The sequence below is a fragment of the Gavialis gangeticus genome, unplaced genomic scaffold, assembly GCF_001723915.1.
Source record: "Gavialis gangeticus isolate Ggan-Ray unplaced genomic scaffold, GavGan_comp1, whole genome shotgun sequence".
Lineage (NCBI taxonomy): Eukaryota > Metazoa > Chordata > Crocodylia > Gavialidae > Gavialis > Gavialis gangeticus.
In genome coordinates this window covers 30,993,694-31,005,290 of record NW_017728997.1, presented here as the reverse complement: position 1 = coordinate 31,005,290, position 11,597 = coordinate 30,993,694, and positions in this window count along the sequence as shown.

Sequence of the window (11,597 nt, the reverse complement as noted above, 5' to 3'; positions counted from 1 at the left end):
CACACACACACACACACACACACACACACACACTCTGAGTGTGGCTCACCATGGCTTGAAATCCTGTTGACTATAGTGGAGCCCAGCTCAGTGAAAGGGTAAATCATGAGTCTTTTGGCTTTGGATTAATACCATGCATAGTTTGTACTATATATAAGTACGTGCTAAAACACTACTTAAAAGTGTGTTTATGTGTGTTTTACCTGTATTAAAACTTGTAGCAGCTTCACAAAAGGAACATGTATCAATTCTAGGTGAAATAAATATATGGATACTGTACATAAATTACTACAGCTATATTTAATTTCAAGTTCAGTGCTTTCAAAATATGTTTCTTACTTCTATGTGCTCAGAGAAAGCAATGTCTCACAGTAAGGAGAGGGGGAAGCAGGGGAAGAAGTTGAAGGGAGGCAGAGGGCAAGGGGGCTACTTGAACCCCCAGATTTATTTTCCCTGATGTAGTAGTGGGAAACAAATTCAAGGCTAACCTCCAAGAAGCAGATGTAATACCTGGAAAAATATAACAAATTTATAAATCTTGTATATATAAGATTTAATTATTGGCGTTTATCTTATATTCAGTTAAATACAGTATTTGAAGATGCAGTGAAAAGTCGTCAAAGGATGGACATATTGGACAATAGTATCTGTGTTTTATAAATTATGTAAAATATTGTGAAATTTCACAGGCCACCAAGAAATACATGTATCTGTCTGTCTGATTACATATATCTCCAGTCACTACAGCCCCTAAAAACTCCTCTCTGCTCTTACGTTTAGTATCAGTAGAGCTTAACCTCTGACAGTGGGGCCTGGGTGCTTGTACCCAGCTGCATTGCGGGCTACCACTCCCCTCCAGTGGAAAAGTGATTGGGGGAGAGAGAGAGACAAGGGGGGAGGTGACTGCCAAAGTCAGGGCAGGGTCTGGGGAGGGTGTTGTGAACCTTGGCCTCAGAAGTAAAGGAAACCATCAAACATAATTAAATCACAAGGCCTAAAAGGAAATAAGAGACAACAATACATTAAATAATCCATATACACTATACCATGGGTTTATCTTAAAGTAGTAGTAGTAGTAGTGATTAATGTAACCAAATGTATTAAATGTTATTCTGCAATAATAGATCTTTTTTTGGGGTCAAAATGCTTAGATAATTGGTAAAAACAAAAACAGCCTGTCAGAGAAGACCATAAAGTAAGGTAAAGAAATGGAAACAGCACTCCACAATGGGAAAGCATAGGAGATAAGAAACCCTTCCTTTTTCCAAAGGATATAAAACCCAAATAATCAACATGTTCCAAGTTCACAAAAGATCTGGTTCAGTCCAGTTCCAAATGTTTCAATGAAACAAAGAAATGTTAATAAAACTGACCAAAGGTAACTTATTAGAATATTAAAACCAGCCATCTATATATATTGGGCATAAGCTGGAGGGAAATTTGGTGAACTCTGCAAACTGAAGAAAACATGCTGCCAATATATGTGCCACCCTCCTCCCACCTTTTGAGTCTCCCCAGCTGGTATAGGTAAGAATCTGTTTTGCTGTCATAGGTAGCTAAATAGACTTTGGGGTAACTGTTTGTTCTCATGTTTTAAAGTGCTAGCAAATAAAAAGTTGGACTGTAGACCTGTTTCTGGCTCTTTTATCAGTAGCCTACACAAAAAGTTATTTGTAATCTAGATAAGGGAGAAAGGAGAAGAACTTATCTTTGGTAAAGAGTGCCTACTATAAGAAAGTGGAAGAGAGAGAGAAAAGAAGCGTAAGCAGTATCTGCTGTAGGGGAGGGAAAAGGGAGATAGCAGGGAAGGCTGTGTAGGTGATCAGTGTCATGATGCAGGGTAGGAAGGGCATGCACCAGGCTGAGCTGCCTGCTGTTGATCCCCCTACTGTGGGATGGATTCAGTCACTTGGGGGTCAGCTCTGACTATAGGTTGAGCACCACTGGCTTTATGTTATCAAGAATGGATTAATAAATTCCTTCTTAATATTCCTGTTGTACTTGCTGTTTGTTGGTTTGAGATCAGGTTTCCCAAATTTGTGTTCACAGAAGGCCACAAAAAGGAACAGACATCATACTGGGGGCCAGATAACAAAATGAACCTGCAATGCAATAACATTACGTTCAACAGATGTAACATAGGGAAGTATGGGTTGGATGAATGGACTGTAAGGTGGATAGAAAACTGGCTGGATTGTTGGGCTCAAAGGGTACTAATCAATGGCTCAATATCTAGTTGGCAGCTGGTATCAAGTGGTATCAGGGGTCGGTCCTAGGGCTGGTTTTGTTCAGTATCTTCATCAATGATCTGGATGATGGGATACAGCGCACTTTCAACATGTTTGTGGATGACACCAAGCTGGGGGGAGTAGTAGATACATTGGAGGGTAGAGCTAGGATTCAAAGAGACCTAGACAAATTGGAGCATTGGACCATGTGGTCCAATAAGGACAAGTGCAAAGTCCTGCACTTAGAATGGAACAGTCCCATGTACAGGTACAGGCTGGGAGCTGACTGGCTAAGCAGCAGCAGCTTTGCAGAAAAGGACCTGGGGTTTACAATGGACAATAAGCTGAATACGAGCCAACAGTGTGTCCTTGTTGCAAAGAAAGTGAACAGCAGTGTTGCCAGCAGATTGAGGGACGTGATTAATTCCCCTCTGGCACTCATGAGAAAATATCTGGAGTACCGTGTCTGCTAACAAAAATGGTTAGGGGGATGGCACATGTGATTTCTGAGGAGATGCTGGAAAAACTGGGTTTATTTAGTCAGGAGAAGAGAAGACTTGGGGGGGGGGGGGGGAAGGGGGGGGGATTCAATAGCAGCCTTCAGCTACCTGAAGGGTGCTTCCAAAGAGGATGGAGCTAGACTGTTCTCAGTGGTGGCAGATAAGAGAATAAGGAGCAATTTGCAGCTAGTCTCAAGTTGCAGCAAGAGAAGTTTACGTTAGATATTAGGAAAAACAGGGTACCCACTGGGAGGGTGGTAAAGCACTGGAACAGGCTACCAGAGAGGTTGTGAAACCTCTTCCCTTAGAGGTTTTTAAGATCCAGGTAGACACAGCCTTGGCTGGGATGATATAGTTGGAGATGTTCCTGCTTTGAGCAGGGGGTTGGACTAGATGACCTCCTGAGGTCCCTTCCAATCCTAATTTTCCATGATTCTGTAATTCACGTTACATATATAAAGTTACAAAAAGGGGATATCACAGAGCTGCTGCTATAGTTTGGCAGTCCCACTGAACTGTCAGTGACTACAACACTGTTGCCCAAACAGCTCTGTCAGGGATGGCCACTGTCAAAATATTCCTTTACAGGCTTTCTGGACAAACACTTTATGGGCCTGTAGCAGGGCACTAAGGCACCTGCTACTCTTGGAGTAGAGATAAGAACCTAGGTGCAGGTTGCTGGGACAACTAGTTAATGAGGGAATTGGCTTCACCTGCACCTGGTCAGCTGGCCAGAGGAGGCAGGGCCCTAGGCTCATATAAACCCAGGCCCGAGTCCAGCAGAGGAGTTCCCTGCCAGCAGCCAAGGGGGAAAGATCACTCCCAGAGTAAGCAAAGGGGAGAGGCCTGACTGTAGGTACAGCCCCTGACACCAGTGAAGGATGGAGCACCTCAGGTATGGCTGGAATAATGTTATAGCCAGGTGGCTAGAATTTATGTTATAGCCCAGGGGCTTGTGTTTTGGTTTGCTGGTTTGCCAGTGGTTTGGATGAGGCTATTAGGGGATGGAGGAGGCCTCATGGGTATGCACTGACCCTGATGCCAGAGAGGGCACAGCATTGGGGGTGCACAGACCCTGAGCCCCAGAGAAGGCGCAGAGCAAGACAGGGCTGCAGAGAGCCCGAATGCCAGTGAGGTGCAGTGTGAGACAGGGCTGTGGAAAGCCTGAGCATCTAGTGAGGTGCAGTGCGAGACGCAAGAAGCCCCAGAGAGGAGGCAGGGTGAGACTGAAGAACGTCAGTTCCGTCTGCAAGGATTGAGGCATGGTAAAGGGATGGTTGGAGCCACGCACAGCCCATATGGCTAGGGTGCCCTGAAACACCCAATACAGAACGGGGCCCTCAAGGGATTCAGGAGCCCTCGGGCCAGTGTACAGCAAGAAACCGTATTCAAGGTGACAGAAAGGCAGCCTCCCTATTATATATATTTTCCATCAAAGACATGGTGGGTGAGAATTGAAGGTGCCCTTTAGGCTAGCTTGACATGGTAAGGGGGCCTTAGGGGAGATCACGGCAACCCCAAGGACCCTATCCTGTTACAGGGCCAAACCAGTGGTGCTCAACTTTTTATGCCGAGCAGGCCAGATTGGCAGTGCCCAGGCCTTTCATGGACTGGATTCAGCTGGTGTTCCCAATCTGGCATGCAGGCACAGTGGGCACCATCTGGCTGCATGGAGGGAGGTGGGAAGCAGGCTGGCCCCAATGCAGTCCCACAGGGGAAGGAAGTTTGATCCTGTGGAGAGGGAAAAGGACATGGCTCAGTTCTGTGGGCATGCGGGGAGAGAGGGAAGCCAGGTCCCAACCCCACCCTGCAGGGAGAGAAGGGGTATGGTCCAGCCGTGCAGACGAGAGAGGGCATGGCCAGGCCCCTGCCCAGCCCCACAGGGGAAGGGGACACGGTCCAGCCCCAATTGTGGGAGTGGGGGGGAGCATGGCTAAGCCTTGCAGGGGCCACGGCCAGGCCCCAACACAGCCCTGTGGAGAGGGAAGGAGGCATTACCCCACTCTGCAGGGGAGGAGGGGGTATGGTCAGATCCCAACCCAGCCCCATACAGAGCAAAGGGGTTATGGGTCAGCTTCAATCCAGAAGCTGGGGGAGGTGTGGCCTAGCTTGCAGGGGAAGGGGTCACGGCCTGTTCTGACCTGGCTGTGTTTGGCTACATGGGATTTGGGAATTTGGCAAGGAGGAAGGTGATCAAATTTTCTGACCTACGGTGAGCCCTGTGGCCCAGATGTGATGGCTCTATGGGCCACATTTGGCCAGCGGGCAAGGGGTTGAGCACTCCTTCACATGCTGGGCCACGTGGTAACACCTGTTCTAGACCATCAAGTAAATTAACCTCCATGCAGCCAACATCTACCTTTTTCCTCGCTGTAGTGAAGAGCAATCATTTCCTGAATCTTGCATTCCTTTTACAAGCAAAACTCTATATTACATCAATAGAAGTTTTCTTTGAGTAAAAAGAAATGGAGTTTCAGGCCCAGTGATTGTTGTAGTTAGTGGGTGCGTATACATGTGAAATTAGTGTGGCTGAATAGACTCTACCAGGGTTGGTCCGCCCCAGCTCAATGTGCTGCAGAATGGCTGGCTGTGACAAGAGGATGCTTCAGTGCAGAGCTAGCTGGCAGACAGTCCCCACACTGAAGCACTCTCATGTCCCAGCCAGCCCCATCTGTGTCTACACATACGTTGCAGCAGAGTAAATAACTCCGCTATAGGATAGTACTTGTGTCAGGCAGTACTATTCTACAGCAGAGTTGGTTTACTCCGGCCTAATAGCACCACAAGTGTAGACATTTCACTGTGGAGCTAATTAGTCAGCTCTGCAGTAAACGTCTCATGTAGAGGCACGCAGTGGCCAGAACCTAAACATAAATACGAATAACTAAAGTGAATTTCCCAGCTACATCTAGTCAGCAGAGAACTTGCTGTCCCTGGTCTGGTTAAGAAGTGTTCAGTATAGCACTTGAAGTGAGCAGAGAGCTTTAAGATCTTCACACCCTGCTGATTCTCACTTCAGTTACTGACACAATGTGGACCATCCCATAGATGATTCTAATATATATCTGCCTACCAGCGGTACTAAGTAATTGTTCTGGCATTCAAAAACCATCATGGCATAAGACAGTACCACTGTCATAGGGTACCAAAATAATTTTTTTTTGTATATCCTGCTGTATGGGCAGTCTGTCCAGCTCTCACTTGCCACACCTGGATGTTAGTTATCATAAAGAGTGTGAAAGGCTGCTCTGGTCTTACTAGTCAAGGCCTTATGAGCCAATTGCATGGCTCCATACCTTCCCTACACCATGCCCCATGTCTCATAGATGGCATCCTCACAGATTATAGGATCATAGAAAATTAGGGTTGGAAGGGACCTCAGGAGGTCACCTAGTCCAATCCCCTGCTCAAAGCAGGACCATTCCCAACTAGATCATCTCAGCAAAGGCTTTTTCTATCTGGGTTGTGAAAACCTCCAAGGATGGAGCTTCCACCTGTCCTTCCTGAACTATTTGTACCCATCCATGACAGTGCTCCAGTCATGCAAGCTCCCACCAAGTCTCTGTTATTCCAATCATATTGTAGTACCATGACTGTGAGGACTTTCAGTTCTTCCTGATTGTTTTCCAGGCTCCGTACATTTGTGTACAGGCACCTGATGTAACTAGTTGATTGGCCTGATTTCTCAGGAAGTATGAGAGCACCTTCCATTGCCCCTTCCTCCTTGCTCTTCCTCCATGTTTCCTGCTTCCCCATTTACCTCAGGGCTTTGGTCTCCATCCCATGGTGAACCTAGTTTAAAGCCCTCCTCACTAGTTTAGCAAGCCTGTCTGTGAAGATGCTCTTCCCTCTCTGTCAGGTGGATCCCATCTCTTCCCAGCAATCCTTCTTCTTGGAAGGACATTCCATAGTTGGAAAAAAACACCAAAACTGCACGGACCCCACCTATTTGCATCTTAACAGTTTCACACGCTCTTGAACTCTCTCGTTAAAGCTCTTTTCAACTTTTCCTTATGGTACTTGTTGACTATCGGTCTCATGCCGGTATTTAGCCTTAGATGGAGTTTACTACCCACTTTGGGCTGCAATCCCAAGCAACCCGACTCTGAGAAGACCCAGTCCCAGCGCAGCTGGCGCTGCTACCAGCCTCACACCATTCACAGGTGATCAGTTGTTCTTTCAATTGCTTCTGCAGCCCTTCTCTGGACCTTCTGACTCCTTGGCCTCTCTCAGCCCCACTGAGGGCCCTCAAACTCCTTGGTCTCTCCTCACAGCCCCTTCCTGGGCTGCCAGACCCCTCACTCCCTCTTGGCCCCTTTTGGGTTGTTAGACCCCTCAGTCTCTCCTCCAGCCCCCCACTGGCTCCTCAGAACCCTCAGTCTTGCACAACCACTCTCTGGGCTACCAGGTCCCTCAGTCCCTCTCCCAACCCTTCTCTCTGGGCTGCCAGCCCCTTTGGTCTCTCGCCCTGGACCCTTTTAGTCCTCCCCTTTCCCAGCCGCTCTCCAGCCCCTTGGACCTGTCCGGTTCTGCACTCTATTCCCAGCCCCTTTGATGGGATGCACTCTATTCCTGGCCCCTCACTGGGCTGCTGGGCCTCACTTTTCCTAGGCCCCTCACTAGGCTGGTCCTTTTTTGTTGGGGTGTGCTCCCTTAGTATTCCCCCTCCAGGGGGTAACCCACAAGGCAGTAGAAGCTAAGGCTTTCTGATACCCCGTACTCGTCTTTTCCTGGGGTGGCCCATGTATGGCTCTTCCTGGAGGCTGCCCCACCACAGGCAGCCCCTCCATGCTAACTAGTCCCAGTAGGGTGCAGTTTCAGGGCTTATCCAGGACCGGTCCTCAGGCATTCTTGATCTTGTTCATCCCACTCTGGGCTCCCTCTGGATGTCTACATCCCTCCTGGGCTGCCAGCTGCCATGCCCCCCAGCCCCAGCTTCATCTCACATCTGGGCCCTCTATCTCTTGCCCCTGGCTCTCTCTCTTGGACCCCTTTCCTTGATCTTTCCTTTTCAGATGGCCCAGCATCAGCCATCATCATCCCAGGCTGTATGCCCCTTGACCCCTTCCTCTTGGCTGTGGCCACACAAGGACCTTTGGCCTCTCCTAGGCCCTGGTCCAACCTCAGGTCTATCGAGAACTCCAGGTTCTCTTGGCTCTGGCCGTCTCTGCTGTGCTTTATTTTACCCTTCTGGCCCCTGGCCTTGCACAGGCTAGTTGAGATTCCCGAGGTCAGTCCTCCAGCTGTCAACCTTCTCTTCTCAGTGGGTATTCCCTCTAGGGCCCCTCTAAACCACTCACTCTTTTTGAGCTCACCCAGAGCCTTCCATAGGTATTCAGTACTACAGCCCCTTCCTTTCTCTGGGCTCAACTGGATCCTTCAATAGGCCCCCAGACTGCCTTGCTCACTTGGCTCCCCCAGACACTTCAGTAAGTTTCCTAACCACTCACTCCATCCCTCAGGTCTTGCCTGGCCCCTCAATAGGGCCACAGATAATTAGCCCCCTTCTCAGGGCTCTGGACCCTACACTGGGTCTCTAGGAACCTCCTCCATCCCCTTAGTTCCTACCCAAACCTCCAGACTGCTTCCAATGTTGCACTCCCTTCTGACCTCTTGGAGCTGCAGCCCTCCTACTGAGGCAGTGTTTTCTCAGCAGGGTCCAGAACTTACTCCTGGACTCCTCTCAGGGCTTGGCTTTATACTTGCTCCAAGGGATAAGTAGGAATAAGTTTCTGCCTGAAGGTTTTAATAATGGTCTTGGTAATAGAGGGAACCTTTCAACTTTGTTGAGATCTTGACTTTGTTCCCATTATATGTGTTAGAGTGCTTGAGGGCCTGTGTATCTCACAAATATATGCTCTGTGGTCTTCCCTAAGATAGGACTTTCTAGACATATATTCAACCAAGACTTATTGGCAATATGCATGTATTTGCTGGATACCATTGTTGCACCTCAGGAAAGTACTTTTACCATACAGTGTTCTCTCTCTCTCTCTCTCTCTCTCTCTCTCTCACACACACACACACACACACACACACACACACACACACACACACACACACACACGTACGTATGTTTATATATAGCAGATTACATAGAGAAAATATATACTAGCTCTGAGAACTCATCTGATTTTTGACTGCTCTCTAAATTTTTGATATGAGTGAAAAGGAAGCTAAGCTAGTACTTTCTTTTTAGAGTTAAGATCCAGACATAAATAGCTTTTACCAGGGGCTTTAATACAGACTAATACAGAAAACATGGACAAAATGGACCAGATTCTGAAAATCCATTTTAGATCATATGCTCTGTGACAATATGATTTTTAAAAATTACTGTATACTTGTATCCAACAGCAGAGGCATATTACATCTTTGTAATGTTATGGCTTCAGTATTTTACATATTCACATTTTCATAGCCATAATCAATCTCTAGTTTCTGATTTGATGATGCTGTCCTTGCTGATAGTGAAATGGATAAAAATTTTGCTGAGTGTACTGAGAGTCATTTTGAACAACAATCCTTTTAGTTGACAGGAAGAAAAGACCCCAGGCAAGACTACAGCATGCATACTAAATGACTAAAGATATTAATGTCCAGTATTTTTTGTAGCCAGGTCTCTGTACAGAGAGATGCTTTGAAAAGATCACTCCACAATAGCAAACTGGAAAAGCCCCAAGATATAATCTACCTGAGACTAATTTTTACTTTGCATGCATAATAAAGAGCTTCATTATATTTAAAATTGCAGTGTGTGTTGACAGATCTGCCAACTATATCAAGTAGATATCCATCTTGGGTTACATCCCCTTCCTTGGTAGCTGGCTCCCTACATTGGGATGCAAACTCCATGGTTTCTGAAAATAGTGTCATACATAGGCTCAATGCTATAATTGAATCGCACCAACTAGCCAACTGTATAAGGTGGGTGATTTTAGAATATTAAGATTTGGCTGCCATCAGTGGTTGCAATTAGTTTCAAGGACATGCTGTGATAAGCAAAAGCATAACGGGGGATCTGTTAGTTATTTAAAAAATATGAATATGATGTAAATTGGAATTTTTTCAGTTATTTCATAGGATGTTGTATATCATTGCTTAAGCATGCCAATACCCATAGCCTGGCAGGGTAAAAGACATTGATGGCTGCATTAGAGAGCTGGAAATCATGAGAAGAAATGCAGCTCTCTTGAGAAAATACTATTATCAGCCAAATACTATTAGGGTACTGCTTGCAACTGTTTCTCTATTGCCTCAGCTAGTGCCTCACCTGCTACTGGCATCATTCCAAGGTACTCTTCTAAAGGGATTTGCTTCCTTACACCATCATGCGTGGCTTTGTAGTCCTGCCAGTGGCCCAGTGAAGTCAATCAATGTTGGAGGAACAATCTGCTCCCTGTTACCTTATTTATTGTTTTTTTCATTTTTAGGTCTTTGAAATTTGGCTAAAGCAGTGGGGGCCAAACCTTCTGGCAGGTGAGCCACAAACTGAGCCCTATGCCCTCCTGAGTACCACTTCAACTGCTTTCTCCTTCCTGATCTGGTACTCTGCTTTCTGCTTCCTGCCACTGCTGCCTGCTCCTTCCCTGATCTGCCACATGCCACACACAAAGACTGCTTGTGCCACTTGTGGTATGTGTACAGTTGGCTACTCCTGGGTTAAAGTATGTACAAGCGTAGTGTGCTAATTATCAGAGCTCTGACCTGATAGACTAACTTCACTTTAGGTGGAAATGTAGAGCAGAGGAACAAAATTGTTGTGTAAAATAGCAAATGATCTATGGGGAGACTTGTATGTATCTCTTTAGGAGCAGATGTTGACATCCTGCAGAATTTAGAAATGAAGAAAATGCATCTCTGAAGTATATTTAGCTCTCCTAAGGGCAGATGAGCATGTGTTAATGGAGCACTACAGACAAGTGTTGAGAGTAGATTTTTATTAGGGCTGTCATATGATTAAAAAACTTGACTGTGATTTATAGATTCCTAGATTCATAGGTGCTAGGGTTGGAAGGGATCTCAACAGATCATTGAGTCCAACCCCCTGCCTGGGCAGGAAAGAGTGCTGGGGTCAGAGGATCCCAGCCAGGTGCCTATCCAGCCTTCTCTTAAAGACCCTGAAGGCAGGAGAGAGCACCACCTCCCTGGTAAGCCCATTCCAAGTTTTGGCCACCCTTACGGTGAAGAAGCTTTTCCTGATGTCCAGTCTAAATCTGGTCTCTGTCAGTTTGTGACCATTGTTCCTTGTTACCCCAAGAGGCACCCTGGTGAACAGAGCATCTCTGATTTCTTGCTGCGCCCCCCTAATGAATTTGTAGGTGGCCACAAGATCACCTCTCAGCCTTCTCTTGCAGAGGCTGAAGAGGTCCAGGTCCCTCAGTCTCTCGTAGTAGTGTAAACCTGTAAACCTGTAAACCCTTAACTATATGAGTGGCCCTCCTCTGGACCCTCTCCAGGTTATCTACATCCATCTTAAAATAAGTTGCACAATTGAAAAAAGTCACAATTAATCACAATTTTAATTGCACAGCTAAAAACTCAAAATTATGGGCAGAAAAACTCTAAATTATGCAAAATTATACAGGTACTTTGTATGGTTGGGGATGAGTGTGGGGGAGGAATTTGTGACAGTGTGGGGGGCTGTGAGTGTGTGTGTGTGTGTGGGGGGGGGGTTTGTAGCCTGGGGAGGGGGAGTCCCTGCATGTCCTGGCAGGATGTGGGGTATTGTGGGTCAGAGTGAGGGGCAGCAGCAGGACTGGGGGGCTGTGGCTTGGGAGTGAGGGGTAGGCACACAGACACAGACAGTGCCCAGCAAGTAACTCTGTGGAGGGGAAGGGGGAGGGGGAAAGGGAGGCAGGGGGCAGAT